We start from the raw sequence: 6,526 nt of genomic DNA on the forward strand, positions 1-6,526 counted from the left end.
TTATGACTTACCAAGAGGCCAGGTGGGTAGTCTGTTAGGGCAGTTAGACGAGGAAAAAGAGACCATCGAGGTAGAAAAACTCCCCAAGTATTCTCCCCATTTTATTCCAATTCATGATTCCTTTTCGGATGAGAAATTGTTTGGAAATACTCAGAAGGATCTACCTCGATATGCTGACGTTTGGAATTACCCATTTGTGGGTAAAATTTATTCTATTTGGTCCAAGAGAAGAAAAGATTGGTGCTTCAAATTTAAACTTAAGGGTCCGAGAATACTGTGCGAATCAAGGATGTGGATTCCGTTGACTTGGCGGATTCCATATATTTTGACTAGATGAGTCAGTTTCATAAGATCGAGTGTAGGCCCTGTGCGCTTGACTCATTCCACCAGGGTACATGATCTCCATCCAGGTTTATTTTATCCATTGTTGCTTCATTATTTGATTATACTTTTACAACAATGTGTGCACTTGATTGGTATTTGGTTGGAGTATCACTTTTTTTTAGGACATGTGTTTTTGCATACAAGTTTGGGGGTATGATATGCCCACATCTGCTCATTCAGGTATTCCTATACTCTTGATCTTATTCTTTAGTTCTATACATACATTGGGGACAATGTATGATTCAAGTTGGGGGGTATGGAAAAACAAAACACAGTCCATTATTATTGTTATGTCATTCTTAAGCATATGGTTGAGCTTTGATTTTGGTTTAAATTTCATTGATAGGCTTAAAGTTATGAACACATGATCATATGACTTAGGGATTTTAAGTCTTGTTACTTACTTTTGGCAACATGAGATGCTTCTTGTTTCAATTTAAATCTATCTTGAGCACACTAGCACATGTCTGTGAGGTATGAATTTTGAGACCAATTATGTTTGTTTTCAATGTCTTGAATTCTGTTGGGTGACATATTGGATGAATAACTTTGGCATGATATATATGTATAAAATAAAAGAAAAAAATAAAAAATAAAAATAAAAATTCAAGTTTGAATTTTTCACTGAGTAACCGGACCTCTTGCCTCATTAAGCAGTGAGTGTTCGCGTCAAAAAGTGAAATTTTTTTGGGTTGATTAATAAAATGGCTAGCTTAGCTTCGTAGCCTTTTTGACTCGAGTTAGTAAGTCCTTAGGGGTGTCTTTACACCTAGTGCCCTAAAGCCATTTGGTTTGGGAGACATTGGCCTAACACTCGATACATGGGTCAACTAGAAAGCTTAAGGGAGCTAAGCATTGCAAAGCCTACAACAAGAAAAAAGAAAAAAAAAAAAAAATGTATGCCTTGGTTGTTTCATTTGATATGAAGTCCAATAAATTCTGAGATGTTGATTCATTCATACTGGAATTATTTTGAAGCCTCATGATTATGTGTTAGTTCACTTTGCACTAATTGAAATTTATGTATCTCAATCTGCCATTTGTAAGTGATTTGACTTGTAAATTCCTTGGAATTTTGAAGATGAAGTTTATAATTTTAAGCTTGTTAATGAATAAGAACCATTATTTTTGTGATGCTTTATCCTTTTGAATGACATAATGATGACAATGTTTGTGGGTATCATTCCTGGAAAACCCTCACGAGACTTCACTCGTCCTCTAGGGAATGCCTAGGGGTTTAAAAGACTTGTTGCATATGCTAAATGCAATCGTACATCCCACGAAAGATGGACTTATCTTTTTGTTTTTCAGTTTATTTTCTGTTTTGTATTGCTAAGGGACTAGCAATATGTAAGTTTGGGGGTGTGATAAGCGTCGAATGTTGCACATTCAAGCCCCTTAATTTACATATGTTAATTCCTTAGCATTGTTATTTGTTTGATTTTGTTTTGTTTTTGTGTTTTCAGGTTATAAATCAAGATGCAATTAATTCCATTGATTTTGGGCTTAAAAGCACATTTTGAGAAGACCTAGAAGATATGGTTAAACTTAACCAATCATGGTTAAGTTTAAATCAAATAAAGAAAAGGATTAATTCGGAATTTCTCAAATTGGAGTCAAAATCGGATTGGATTCAATTTTGGATTCTGCATACGTCTCGGTATTTTGGCCATAACTTTCAGCTCAAATATCCGATTGAGGTGATTCAAGCGGCACTGGAAAGCTAAATCAAATTTTACAAATCATTGTGAAATAGCATTTTCCTAATTCGGAGCGACGCATTGCCAAAATTGCCCCGCAAGATAGGAACGCAATTCTGGGCGAATCCTATTCCGATTTGGACTTAGGTTTTCTTTATCATAATTGGACTTGGACTTAAATCTCCGAAATTTATAGGATTCCTAGGGCTTCTAGGACTCTCCTAAGCCTTATAAATAGGCCTCTAAGCATTGAGAAAAAAACACACCGCCTCTTAGAGCAAAATTCAGTAAATTGTCTTTGGAGCTTAGGAGATCATGAGCGGCTAAACCCCTTCGTGGGGTGTTGATGTAACCCTATCCAAGCACAATGGTTTGATTGTATTTAATTTCTAGATTTTCAATTTATGCATGTTGATTGTATAATTATGAGGATTGCTACAATTGATTTATGTTCTTAATTATTAAATGCAATTGCTCTTAAATTCCAAAATCAATATTTGTGAAATTCTTCTCTTGTCTTAGAAAGTATTTTACTTTTATTGATCTCAAATCATTCTTGTTTTCTGTGATTATGAGGATGATGGTTATACAATGGGTTTAATTGACATATGATCAATAGGATTTGATAGGCCATGCCTAGGGAAGACGGATTGTACTACACCATAGTTTAGTGTAATTTAGGTAGACAGTCCGTGCCAACCGAAGATGGATTACACTTATTCATTGATTGTATGTATCCTGTTATAGAATTTGATAATTTATACCTAGGGAAGACGGGTCGTACCGCGTCTTAGTGGTTAGGTGGACGATCCGTGCCAACCGAAGATAGATTATGCTTATTCTTTAATAAGGTAGTTTCTTGTTTATTCATAACATGCATAGAATGAATTTATGGGATTAATTATGATTAACAATTGTTGTGCGGATAGAGGTGAAGTCAATACCCTACTCTCTCTCTCTTATTTTAATTCTCTTTTATTTTCATGCACTTTAGTTTTTAAGCAAATCAAATCAAACCCTCTTTTAATTAAGTTAACTTTGATCTTTTAATTTTGATAATTAAACCCTTGCAGTCCTTGAGGTTCGACACCCTCTTTATAGCCGTATCCTATAAAGATTCGTCCTATTGCGAGTGGTTATTTTTATAATTGATATTTTTGGTCACAAAAATACCACATCAGTATGCTTTGGTTCTGTCCTTGTAGAGCGTAGCATTCTCATATGCATCACACCTCAATTCCTCCAGTTCATTTAGTTGGAGCTTCCTTTTGTCACCAGCTTGCTTCATATCAAAATTAAACTTCTTGATGGCCCAGTACGCTTTGTGTTCCAATTCCACTTGTAACATCCCCAGCCCGTTAGGGTTAGGTTTGAAAAAAATTTCTTACTAGCAAAGATCCATAAGGTTTATCAACTAAACAATACTAGAATAAAAATGAATGCAGGAATCTCTAGAATATCACATCCTTAAAATAAACTGAAATATCTATGCTTAACAAAAATATGTCTCACAAACGATAATAAGGTTCCTTATTAAAATAAATTCATCACTCTCTGAAAGAAAACTGTGCCAATGCACTTATTAACTTGACTAATATGAAATCATAAGAAATCCTAAATACACCCGCCCCCATTCCGGCTTCCTAGTGCAAGCTGTTCACCACCTGAAACAAGAAATAAAACTAATGAGCCCAAAGGGGGCCCAGTAAGGGATATCCACAACCATAAGCAGTTTTACTCCTTGTCCCGTTTTGAAAAAAATGGAACTCATAACTACGTATGTTCCCAGTATATTTTTAAAGAAAACAGAAAGCAAATAAAATATATTTTCATCAATAAAATTTATGATAGTCTTTATCTCATACTAGGGCCCATGTATACTGTTACCCCTGTATACTAGGGTTGCACGGTCCTTGCGACCTGGGATGAGATACTGTGGCCACAGCCTCGTCCCCTGGCCAGCCGATTAACTCTGGGTGCACTCAGCATGGCAAAAAAAAAACTATGATGGAACCACCTTCTGGCAGAGTCTCTCTCAGCGGTTGCGCCTCCATCCTTGGCATCGGTACCGAGCTTCTCTCTTGTTTCTCTTAGGGCCAAAAATACACTCCTCCCTACATGTGCCATCATTTTATAACACTCTTTTCTCATTTCTTGTACTTCCCTAGGTACATCTTAGGGCAACATGTAGTAGGGTTTATGATCATTTTCTCAAAATTCTATTTATAAACATCACTATTTTCACAACATTTCTTTTTTTTTTTTTCTCAAACTTATCATGCATGCAGCATAATTCCATAATATAAACAACATAATCATTTGCAGTTTGAAACAAAATTTGCATAAATAGCATGATATGATATTTTTTCTGGAAGGGATATTAAATTCACTTACCTCTTAACTGCTAACTAATCTCCTGAAGGAAATACAGACACATTACTACCCTCATACACGTCACAACAAAACATTCTACTACTATTATGAGTTGGCTTGCTAATCAATTGAGAATGAACTTACTTAGGTATTTAGGTATGTTTTCTCATAAAATTTCCAGAATTTATTTTATTTAGTAGTACTCCTTTATATATATATATATATATATATACACACTTTAAAGTATTCTTCATGTATATGAATATTTATTAGTCCTTCAAATCACTATATATATATAGTTGCACGTGAGGAGTAAAACAAGAAGAAAACAAATCTCTCTTTCCCACTACAAGACCACACGGCAACCAAGGCAACCACTACAAATTGACTCACCGTTGTGCTATGAATGAGTATATATATCAAATGAAGAAAAGCAATCTGTGAGGCCATACCTGACGCACAACTGGGAGAGCAACGTGAGAGGCAGGAAAAAATCCTTGTTTCTTTTTTTTTTTTTTCTTTCTTTCTCTCTTGGTGTGCGGCAAGCTTGTTTCACTCCTTTAAATAGGCTAAATAGAAGAGAGGAAATAGGTTTTCAAGGAGCTTAGGGTTTTTCTTTTGGTAGTCGGCGCCAAGGGCTTCAATATATATATATATTACTATTATTTATATTTTACTCTTTTATTTTATTTACTTATATTATTATTATTATTATTATTATTATTATTAATATTACTATTATTATTATTTTTTTATTATTATATATTTTTAATTCGTCCATTCTCATTGTTAACCTAAGCCAACCCTTTTTTTTTAAAAAAAAAAATCTACGAGTCAACTAAAAATACTCTAAAGGGACTTAGGATTGTCACACCACTGGTAGATGACATGCTTTCCCAAAAACCAAACGATATGGAGACATACCGATAGGTGTCTTGTAAGCAGTCCTATAAGCCCATAGTGCATTGTTCAAGCGTAGTGACCAATCCATCCTATTGGGATTCACTTTCCTTTCAAGGATACCTTTGATCTCTCTGTTGCTAATTTCCACTTGAATACTGGTTTGGGGGTGGTATGGAGTACCAACCTTGTGAGTGATGCCATACTTCTTTATCACTGAGGCAAAGGCATAGTTGTTGAAGTGGCTCCCTCCATCACTAATGATTGCCCTTGGTGTCCCAAATCTTGTAAAAATGTTTTCCTACAGAAACTTCACAACCACTTTATGATCATTAGTCCTTGAGCGGACAACCTCGACCCATTTAGACACATAATCCACACCAACAAGAATATATAAATAACAAAATGAGTTTGGAAATGGTCCTGTGAAGTCAGTACCCCAGACATTGAAGAGCTCTACCACCTGGATATTTTGCAAAGACATTTGATTTATGGAAGAGATGTTTCCTGTCCTTTGGCATCTATCACAAGAGCTGCAAAACAGGAAAGCATCTTTAAACACATTAGACCAATACAAACCAGATTGTAATACCTTATGAGTTGTTCTTTTGGCCCCAAAGTGTCCACCACAAGCAAGCTGATGACAATGCTGCAAAATACTCAAATGCTCTTCTTCTGGAACACATCGTCTAATGATTTGATCAGGGCAGAATTTGAACAAATAGGGGTCATCCCAATGGTATTGTCTAGATAGAGACATCAACCTCTTCCTTTCTTGACTAGACCTACCTGGAGGAAAAACCTTGGCAGTTATATAATTCACAATGTCTGTATACCATAGGAGTCTGATATCAACTGCAAACAACTGCTCATCAAGAAAGTTTTCATTTAATGGAAGCTCATCTCCTTCCTCCTCATAGAGTAGTCTGGATAAGTGATCTGCCACCACATTCTCTCTGCCCTTCTTGTCTCTAATCTCAAGGTCAAACTCTTGCAGTAGTAATACCCATTTGATCAATCAAGGTTTTGCATCTTTCTTAGCAAACAAATATCTCAAAGCAGCATGATCAGTGAATAGAATAACCTTAGAACCAATTAGGTACGACCTGAACTTCTCCAAAGCAAATATGACAGCTAATAATTCTTTCTCAGTAGTAGAATAATTTAGC

The sequence above is a fragment of the Corylus avellana genome, chromosome ca10 (assembly GCF_901000735.1).
Source record: "Corylus avellana chromosome ca10, CavTom2PMs-1.0".
Taxonomy (NCBI): Eukaryota; Viridiplantae; Streptophyta; class Magnoliopsida; order Fagales; family Betulaceae; genus Corylus; species Corylus avellana.